Raw genomic sequence first — 10,914 nt, 5'->3', positions numbered from 1 at the left:
CTGACTCCAGACCCAGGACTCTATTATAGATAGCACATTTATTTAACAAACGGGTTCCAAAAGGCCTTCTAAGCTGTTGAAAATCCCAGCCTCCAGTTCAAAGGGAACTGGGCAGAAGGGACACTCATGAATTGGAAGCTGAGTCCATATATGCTCCCTCTACAAGTAATGTCTTTGGATATGCTTCATCCCAAATTGGTAGAGGTTGAGAGAGAGTCAGTCCAGATGGAAAGATCTATTCTCTAAGTAATTCTTCCTCCATTGCCAGGGTTTCAATTCAATGACATGTCCTGGACCTCTAAGTATCACCCAAATGACTTCATGGTTACTGTAGTAATTGTATTGTATTGTATTGTCTTTTAAGACTCTAGACCTAGTCCTAGGCTGAAGTGGAAAGCCCTCATCCATTGATCATCCTCTGTGCTGTTACAAACTGTCTCAGCTCCTGTGCCCCTTAGCCTCATGGTCAAAAACCAGCCTCTGCTGAGACAAAATTCTCTCTCCTTCCCCTTCCCTTGTTTTGAACAATAAACACCTCAGCCCCACCCATCCGTGGTCCATAGCCTCCTCTCTCCTCCTGTTCTGCCATGCCCTCCAGAATCCCAAATTTAATGTTACCAAACTCTTCTGGAACTGGGAGCTCTTACCTTTTCATTCTTTCCACATTCCAGGGCCCATGGAATACTGACTCTTCCCAGAAGACATTGTATCTCTAGCCACCCCCTCCAGGACTAGGAATTTCTCACATGTCTCCCAAAGCAGGGTCACTGTATGACCCTGGGCAAGTCACTTAAACTCTCTTATCCCCAGTTTCTCCATTTGTAAAAGGGGAATAATAATAGTCCCTACCTCTCAGGGTTGTTATAATAAGGAAAAGTCCAAGTTCTTATAATACACTAGCTGTCCCATTCCTAGAATGCTCCCCCAAAGTATTCCAGACTGCTCTTTCCCACCATTATTCAGCAATTTCTCTTCAATCAATCAATATACATTTATTAAACACCTACTCTGAGCCAGGCACCATGTTAAGGACTAGGGATTATAACCACTAAAATGTGGTTTTCCAAGACTGTGAATTGCCAAAACTGTAAAGGTTTTGGCCAAACTATAAAGATAATTTTTAGTGTCTTGACTTAAATCTAAAATTAAGTGGTCGCCATGGGAAAAATCCAAATATGAAAATACCCATAAAACCCAGCTGGGTTTTATGGAGATTTTAATTAATACAAATGAAGGAATTAAGGGAAAGAGAGAGAGAGAGAGAGAGAGAGAGAGAGAGAGAGAGAGAGAGAGAGAGAGAGAGAGAGAGAATAGTAGAAAGGGCCTAGACCAAATGGCCTTGGCCTGAGCCTAAGGGAGAGTGAGTCAGTATTTATCACTCACCACAAGATCCATCTCAAGCAAGGTTCTTCCACTGCGAACTGAAATTAGCCTCCAAACTGAATTAAAATTGTAACTGAATTCAATTGCCCCAAACTTGTTCCTTTGCTTCCTTTTAAAGAGATTTTTCTCTTATGTCACCTCCCCTAAATTTTCACATCTACCAATCACAGTAGATGCTTTTTCCCAGGACTGACCATTCTTAGTTCTTATCTTCTTTGGTTCTCACCTTCTCTGGTTGGAGTAAAACTTCACACCTCTTTTGTTAAGCTTGGCTTTGGTAAGTTGCTTGACCTTTTAGTGATTAATTTAACCTTTATAGGTACTTAGTACCCTTTTGTATTAGATCTAAAAACAGACCTAACTTAAGGTTCTATCTTTACTATAAGTATGAGTTAGGGACTTTTCATTGTTCAGTCAGGAGTTTGCAACTTTATCTTCCCCTAAGGCACTGTCTGAGCAGGGTGGAGTAATTTTAAAAGTTCTCAATACATTCCTGATCAAGTACCTCCATTGTTACAATAGGGGAACAGCTTAATCAAATCTTCTGAAGTAGAGCCTGAGCAGTTTTAAGATTCACAGGATTCAAAAAGAGACAGAAGACATTCCCTGTCCTGAAGGAGCTTACAATCTAATGGAGTCAGCATGCAAACAATATATACATGGCAAGCTAAATGCAAGATAAATATTAAATAATTAAAAGAGGAAGGGAACCTGGGTGGTTCAATGGATTGAGAGCCAGGTCTAGAGATGGGAGGTTCTGGGTTCAAATCTAGCCTCAGACACTTCCCAAATGTGTGACTCTGGGCAAGTTACTTAACCCCCATTGACGTGCCCTTACAGCTCTTCTGCCTTGGAACCAATACACAGTATGATTCTTAGACAGAAGGTAAGGGTTTTTTTTAATTAATAATAATAATAATAATAATAATAGGGAAAGCCCTGAAATTAAGTAGGGTTAGGGAAGGCTTCATGTAGAAACTGGTACTTTAGATGGTACTCAAGGGAAGCCAGGGAGATCATTAGTAAGAAGAGAGAAGGGAGAGCCTCCCAGGCTTGGGTGACAGCCAGAAGAAATGGCTTGAGCTAAGAGATGGAGAAAGCATCTTGTTCTTGGAGCATTTAGAAAGCCAGTGTCATTAGATTGAATATTATGTGGTATATGGTAGTATAGTGTAAGAAGATTGGAAATAGAGGAGTGGGCTGGATTATGAAGGGCTTTGAATGCCAAACAGAGCATTTTGTATTTGCTCCTGGAGGCAATATCGAGTCACTGAAGTTTCTTAAGTAGTAGTTTCTCAAGTAGGAGAATGGCATGATCGGATCTGCACTTTAGGAAAATTACTTTAGTGACTTAACAGAGGATGAAATGGAATGGGGAGAGACTTGAGGCAGATAGATCCCTGTCCCTAGCAGGGACAAAAAAGCCATGAATCCTTCGGCTTGAGTCAGTCTTGTGGAAATAGTCTCCTGACTAGAGAGTCTTCAAAAGAGTTTCAATGGAGACTGCAGCTTGGATAATGGGCTTGGAGCTCAGCTTCAACTTGGACTCTAACTCCTGGTTAGAGTCCATTGGGTGAGTGAAAGACTGACTCCTTTCCTAGTTTCTGAAGAGACTAGCTTCTATCTTGGAGAAAGCCTCCTGGTTACTTGTTACCAGCCTTCCCAGTTGAGAACTAATTAATCTCTGCCTGGATTAAGATAGTATAGATCTCTCTAACCTCTTCAGATTTTCTCTACTTTATTGTTTCTCCTCCATTTTGTAAATATTTGTAAATAAATTTCTGACTGGAGATATGATAAATATTGGAGACCACATAATTTCATAAAATTATTGTCCAACCATTACATTTTAACCTTTACAGTGTAAACCTCAAAATTTCTCAGACTTATGAATGTTAGGGGTTTCCCCCAATGGGGAATCTTCTACTTAAAAAAATTCCCTAGCAGATGGTGAGAACTCTACTTGAGTGTGGGGGCTCCTAGCTATGGGAGTGTCCCTGCTCCACCCTACTTAAGACTGTTTTAGGACAGAAAACTCATTGCTAAACAAAGAAAGTGCTTTGACCATGCTTATGGAAAGGACAGGAAGTTCTTTGAGTCATGACTGTTTTAGAATTGATACAATGGGATACTAAGTACCTATAAAGGTGGGGCAACTTGTAAACTACTTAAACCTAAAAGGGTGATAACTTATTCAGAGGTTTTTTCTAATTTTCTGACTTTCTAAAGAGATTAAAACTACTCAGCTGTGAATTCAAAATGGGCAGTCCTTTAGAAACATCTACAGTGATTGCTAGATGTAAGGACTTAGGGGAGGTGACAGAGGAGATTTTGCCCTTAAAAATAAGAGTTCAGAGAAGAGCAAAGGAGATCTCGATTTCTGACTCTCATTCTGAAGGAGAGCTCCTTGAGGAGCTCCTCTGAGGGGCTCTGTCCCTCTGGGGTAGGAGCTCTGGAGGCTCTTGAGAGAGGCCCTTTGAAACAATCTCTGGCTGGAAGACTCTTTGAGGAAGGACGCTGGCCTGGTGTCACTAGTATCCTTGTTTAGTCAGACTTTGTGGTGAGTGTTAAAAAACTGACTGATTTCTCTTTTAAGACTCAGGTCTAGGCCATATTGGCTTGAGGCCCTTCATACTTATTCGTTTCTTACTCTCTCTCTCTTTCTTTGATTACTCATTGTATTGTTAATTAAAATCTCTATAAAACCCAAATTGACTTGGGTATTTGAATATTGGGAATATTTCCCTGGTGACCACCTTATATTTGATTTTAAAACCCAAGACACTGTAGTGAAGCATATTTCTGTGGTCAAATTTACTCACCCTCTCATATCTATCACAATTTATATCTTCCACTATTTTAATCACTACAGTTTACGACCTCAACCATTTTAAATCTCACAACAGGTGATGAGAGCCTGCACCAGGATGATGGCAATGTCAGAGAAGAGAAGGGAGTATATTCGAGAGATATCATAAAGGTGAAATGAGCAGGCTTTGGCAATAGCTTGGATATATGGAGGTGAGAGATAGTGAGGAAACCAGAACTGGCTGTAAGCCTGAGGGAGTGAGAGGATAGTTTTCATCCTACAATAACAGGGAAGGCATGTGGGGGAAGAAGGTTGAAGGGGAACGATAATGAGTTCTGTTTTAGACATGTTGAATTTAAGATGTCTATTGAACTTCTATTGGGAGATATCTGAAAGACAGTTGGAAATTTGAGTTTGAAAGTCAGCAGAGAGACTATGGCAGGAAAGGGAGATTTGAAGATCATCAGCATAAAGATGGTAATTAAATCCAAGAGAAATAGTAAAGAAGAAGACTCAGTACAGAACTCTGACTTCCTTAGACATTCACTCCATCCATTTTTACTTTCCACTACAAATCCCATCATAACCAATCCACCAATCCACTCTTTTTAAGGCTTTCTTTTTTTAGCCATTCACCATTCTCCTTTTTTTAAAAAAGCTTCAGAACCTGATTCAACAGTCTTCTTCAACAAGTTATATCTGATGTTTTGCATGATAATACATGTATAACCCAGATTTAATTGCTTACCAACTCTGGAAGGGGAGACACATGGGAGGGTGGGAGACAATTTGAGTCATATAACTTCAGAACACTTATGTGGAAATTTGTTATTACATGTAATTGGTAAAAATAATAATAATAATTTTAAAGTTATATTTAGAGACTTCAATATGCATACATTAATGTCCCCTGATACAACATGGCCTCCTCATTCAATGGTCTCCTGAGCTGCCCATGATTTCTATCTTCACCCCATTTCACCTACATACAGGATGATGATACCCTAAATCTCATTATCATCCATAACAATTCTACCACCATTATTCTGAACTCCAGAATTTCTATTTCTAATCACAACTTCCTTAGCTTCACTCTTCCTAAACCTATTCTTCATCCTAACCATAACTGCCATTTCCATTCCACCTTCCCCTCTTCTCCCAGCCCATATTTCCTATGATTCTCAATTTCTTCCATTTGCAGACTTAAACCCATGATAAACAAGATCAGCTGGAATCCCTTGTTCCTTTATCCCATCATTGTTCACATCCTGCCAAACCTCAACTCCAGATTACCCCTACCATCCACCTTCTCCATTCCTACTCTGCTGAAAAAAAAAAAGTCTCATAATCATGCTAACATGGATCACTATAGATTTGTTTATCAAATCTCAATGGGTATTTAATTGCTACTTGATAATTCTTTCATTCCTCTTTGACTATAACTTTCTCAAAAAACTATTTGAGACCTTCTCCTCTTTACTCAGACCTCCTGTACCACTGCCTTCTCAGTAGAGAACCTTATCTTCTATTTTATTGATGAATATGAAAGTTAATGGGGAAGGCTTGATCAGCAAGGCCACTGATTACTTACTCATTGAGTAAGGAACTACCTTCAGATGATTGGCTGATTAAAGCTCAGGTAGACAGACTTTCACCAGAAAAACTGCCCCTCCTCATGGTTTATAAGTGCAAGCTGGTCACAGCTTTATGCCTCTTTCCAACCCCCACTTTCTCTCTCCTCTCTTTCCCCCTATTCCTCTTCCCTCTCCCCTTCCTTCAGGGCAGTATTGGCTTGGTGAACAGACCTAAAAGATTTCCTAAGTTCAAGAGCTCATGTGCCAGCTTTCTAGAGAGAAGAAATTTCCTCAAGACATATGTTTCCTGGGGAAAAAGGACTGTCTGCTTCTGAAAGAGTGAAGCTTCATCAATGGGGCCCAGGACATATGGACCTTGCCCACCCCCTTCCCCATTACTGTTGTGATTTGGTTGGACAACAAATGATTGATGGGAAGGCAGTATTTGTTCAGCAGACCCACAAAGTCTGTTTACCTTCCCAGAGGGAGACTGATGGGATCCTGGAGTGCTTCATGTGTTTCTATGAAAGTTCATGTGCTACTATGAGTTCTTTTCATCTTGTGAATTTTCTTTGGAAATTAAATAAGGGTTGTTCCACATCTGGTGTGCATTTAGTATCTTGAGTGATTGTGAGGAAGTTGAGAACCCTGTTACATACATTTGTGTAAATCTGAACACCATCCATAGGATGAGTATTTTCCTGGAGTTGATACCAATGAAAAGAAATTGTTTTCCTAAGGTAAGCCCCTTAGACTAGACTTCATCAAGAATAGCCCAGAGTCCTTGAGGCATTCTAGGTCATGGATCATACTGAGAAAATGGAGGTAATCCATCATCACAAACTCCTCTTTCCTTCCTAGTTTATACTTCAAAACCTCCCTCAAGCCAATCTCCAGTGAAGATATGAAAAAGTTATGTCTTGGTGACCTTGATTTTATCCTGTCATATCTATCACAGAGGGAATTCCTGTATGGTATAAATTAGATTATACCATGTGAAGTCCTTTCTAATTTTAATGTAAGAGTAGGAGTGTATCAAATCAATCTCTCTTACTTCAGTTAATTTAATTAACAAAAAACTAAGCCATGATAGGTCAGTTAGGTGGCAGATAGAGTGCTAGGCATGAAAGCAACCTCAGACACTTATTTTCTATATGACCCTGGGCAAGTCACTTAACCCTGTTTGTTTCAGTTCCTCATCTGTAAAATCATCTGGAGGAGCAAATGGTAAACCACTCCAGTATTTCTCTACTAGCAGCAATGCAATGATCCAGGACAATTCTGAGAGACCTATGAGAAAGAATGCTATCCACATTCAGAAACCCAGAAGAAAAACAACTGCTCGATCACATGGGTCAATGGGGATATGATTGGGGATGTAAACTCTAAGGGATCACTCTAGTGCAAATATTAATAATATGGAAATAGGTCTGGATCAATGACAAATGTAAAACCGAGTGGAATTAAACGTCGGCTACAGGGAGGGGAGGGAAAGAACATGAATCATGTAACCATGAAAAATATTCTTAATTAATCAATTAAGTAAAATTTTCTAAAACTTTAAAAAAAAAACACTCCAGTATCCCTGCCAGGACAATCCTAACTGGTCACAAAGAGTTGAACACAACTGAAACAAGCCTTGATAGCTTGTACCAGGTGAGATTGCCTCTAGTGAATCAATTAATCAATGGCCAAAAAAAAAACACAAAAAAACAGGTAGAAGTCCCTGATCAATTTGGAAGGAAGGAAAGACATTACATAAAATAGGTGATTCTGTGCTAGAGGTTTATTGAGATTGGCTGAAAAAGACTTATTCATGCCCTGTGTGTCTTACATAAAATGGCAAACCACTTTGAAACCTAGAATTCCATTGTCTTTCCAGTAGTTTTATGCTCCTGAAAAGAATTGTTTGAGGTAGAAAAAGGCTTCTGAAGTGTCCTTCCTCATCCCACCTTCCATCAGAGAATTTGAACTGCTCATTAGCTGTGTCCCCAGGAGACCAATGACTTGTAGACATGTCTTCAAGAGGAAACTAAGACAAATCTGACACTGAGGAGATGTAGCCCCGAGTCTTTACAAGGAACCCAGCAGAAAACTGCCTCATATTCTAGGAAACTTCATAAGAGAAGTGCTCATTGAGAGCACTTCCTATACATACTAAAGGTGGTAATAGGAGGAGAGGGGTGGGAGAGCAGTGTATAGTTGGAAAATCTTGAACCCCTAAAACCACAATACCCAGAATGCTTTTCCCTTTGTGCACGTTTGCATCTTCACGTAATTGTTTATAAGTTCTGTAGCTCCTCCTGCTCACTCTCTTTCTCTTGGCTTAAGTGAGTTAGCTCCTTTTTAACTCTAGTTTTTTATTTTGATAAATCTTATAAATATAATACTTGAGTTATTGTATATTAATTTTATGTTCTCTTTCATGGCTTAAGTGAGTTAGCTCCCCTTTAACTCTAGTTTTTTATTTTAATAAATCTTATAAATATAATACTTGAATTATTATTTATTAATTTTAATCTTTACAGTAGTGAGAGTCCATCACAGACTTTTAGAGGGATGTTTTATGCTAATTGTTCTTATTCCATCACCTTAGTAAATACCCATTTCTAAAAGCTAATTAAGTCCTGACTGACTAATTGATATCAACTGGTAATCATTCACAGGTGGGGGCTTGTGAACTCTAGGACTAGAGAAGCACCACCACCACATTTATGCTGGCTAAAAGCAGCTGCTATTCCCTGGGGACCCAACCTGCCAGGGTGTCTAAGGACCTGGGATATAGCCCCAAAGTAATCCTGCATGAAGATTATCCTCAAGGCAATTTCTGTTTTCCTCACGGCATCTATCACAGAATACTGAATGTATCACACATTCAATAAATGTTTGTGAAATTAGTGAATAAGTATTTAGTTCATTCATTCTGTGGCTGTATGATATAAGCAATAACCTTTGGGGCTAAGCAGAAGATATAGATTATATGGGGGGGGGGAAGACAGGTAAGTCCACTAAGGCTAAGGGTTAATGAAATTAAGTGGTATTTATGGGGTGATTAGGTGATACAGTAGATAGAGCACCAAGCCAGAAATAGGGAGGATCTGGGTTCAAATCTGACATCAAACCTGTCCTAGCTATGTGACCCTCAACAAGACATTTAACCACTATTTGTCTTTGAAAAGAAATTTGTTTTATTATCTTTATATTATTGATCAGAAACCAAATAATCACATATAATCTTTTAGATAAGTAACTACAATTATAAGTTTTAGAAAGTTAGACCCAGTCATCAAACCAAATTGTGGATGTCAATAATAATAAAAGAATATTAACCATAGTACTAGAAAGGATAGAGTTTGGTACATTAGAATATTATAGCAATTAATTGGAGTTAAGAGCTTCTTTTGGAGGAATAAAAACTTCAGTCCATGTAGATATCTAGGGAAGCTGAACCCCATACAGAAGGAGCTGGGTCCCTGGGAGTGGAGAGTATACAGCTGGCCTGATGAGATCATATGAAAACAACTGTGGCATGTCCAGGTCCTTTGAAGATTTATGCCAACGACAGGGTCCCCAGAGTATTATGGCCAGGAAAGGTTACTTTGACCCCAGCCGTATGACAAGTTGGGAAGATTAATTAAATTTTTTGTCTTAACACTGTAATGGAATTCATGACTTCATATGGTGTTCCAAATCCTTGTTACCAAACTCCATAGCATGTTTTTGCACCTTCTGCCATGTTAATGACTTATGCTAATAAAGTCTCCAAAACCCATAAAACACGCTGTTGAACATCTAAAGGGGGTCTTTGCCACAGCCTGGATGTGGCAAGTCCTGCAGCTTTGATTTTCCACAAATAAAGTTTGGATCTTCAGCCCAGAGATCTCTTTATTTCTGACACTTTGCCCTTGTGTCTGGGAGTTGTTACTAAGACAGAAAGGCTTAAAGTAGTATTTGTGGTGACTAAAGGCTAAAGGTTACAGTGCCCACCGAGTTGGTAATACTAAAATGGGCTTTCTTTCCATCTTGTAGCTGGTGCACATTATAAGAGACCTCTATGTTGTCATAGGGGGCAGCTAAGAGGGGCTACAGTGATAGAGTGCGGGGCATGGAGTCAGGCAGAACTGACTTCAGACCTTTACTAGCTGAATGTCTCTGGGCAAGTCCCTTAAGGCTATTGGTCCCAGTCTCCTCATTTGTAAAATGAGCTGGAAAAGGAAATGACAAACCACGCTAGTATTTTTGCCAAGAAAACCCCAAATGGGGTCATGAGTCGGACACAATTGAAAATGACTGAACAACAACAAAAAACATTATCATAAGGTCAATTTACAGAGCATGTTCCCAAACTAGACATATCAAAACTTTGTTCCTAAATTAATACTAACAAGGTGTCAAAAGTCCTGATGAAGAAAGAAGGCAACAATCAGGAGCCTACAGTAGCTAGCTCTAACAGGCTTATGAGAGTTAATTGTTAAGATTTCAGTAGGTGCATTTACACCTCAGATAACAGACAAGTTACAAATAAGGGCTTCAATTATTGTTTTGTTTTGTTTTAAACCCTTACCTTCCTTCTTGGAGTCAATACTGTGCATTGGCTCCCAGGCAGAAGAGTGGTAAGGGCTAAGCAATCGGGGTTAAGTGACTTGCCCAGGGTCACACAGCTGGGAAGTGTCTGAGGCCAAATTTGAACCCAGGACCTCCAGTCTCTAGGCCTGACTCTCAATCCGCTGAGCCACCCAGCTGCCCCCTCAATTATTGTTTTGATGATTGACTAGACATAAAAAAGTGATGGGGGAAAGGCTATTAATGCAGATTAAACTCAAGGCCCATCCACAGGGAGTGGCATACAATATAAAGAACAGAAAAAGCAGCTACCAGAGGAGCTGTCTACATCTGAAGACAGTATATACAACAGGTGGGTTTCTGTCCTATCCATCTTTGTATGTAGAGAGATAGCTGATGTGGTAATTTTGGAGGCAGAGGACTTGGATTAAAATCTTGGCATTGCTCCTTACAACCTGAGTGGCCCTCTTTAGGTCTCAGTTTCTTTACCTGTAAAATGCAAGGGTTAACAAACAATTGCACGATAATATATGTATAATCCAGATCAAATTGCTCACCATATCTGGAAAGGGAGGAAGGAAGGAA

Source organism: Monodelphis domestica, chromosome 3 (genome assembly GCF_027887165.1).
Source record: "Monodelphis domestica isolate mMonDom1 chromosome 3, mMonDom1.pri, whole genome shotgun sequence".
Taxonomy (NCBI): Eukaryota; Metazoa; Chordata; class Mammalia; order Didelphimorphia; family Didelphidae; genus Monodelphis; species Monodelphis domestica.
Note: the sequence above shows the minus strand (reverse complement) of the source record.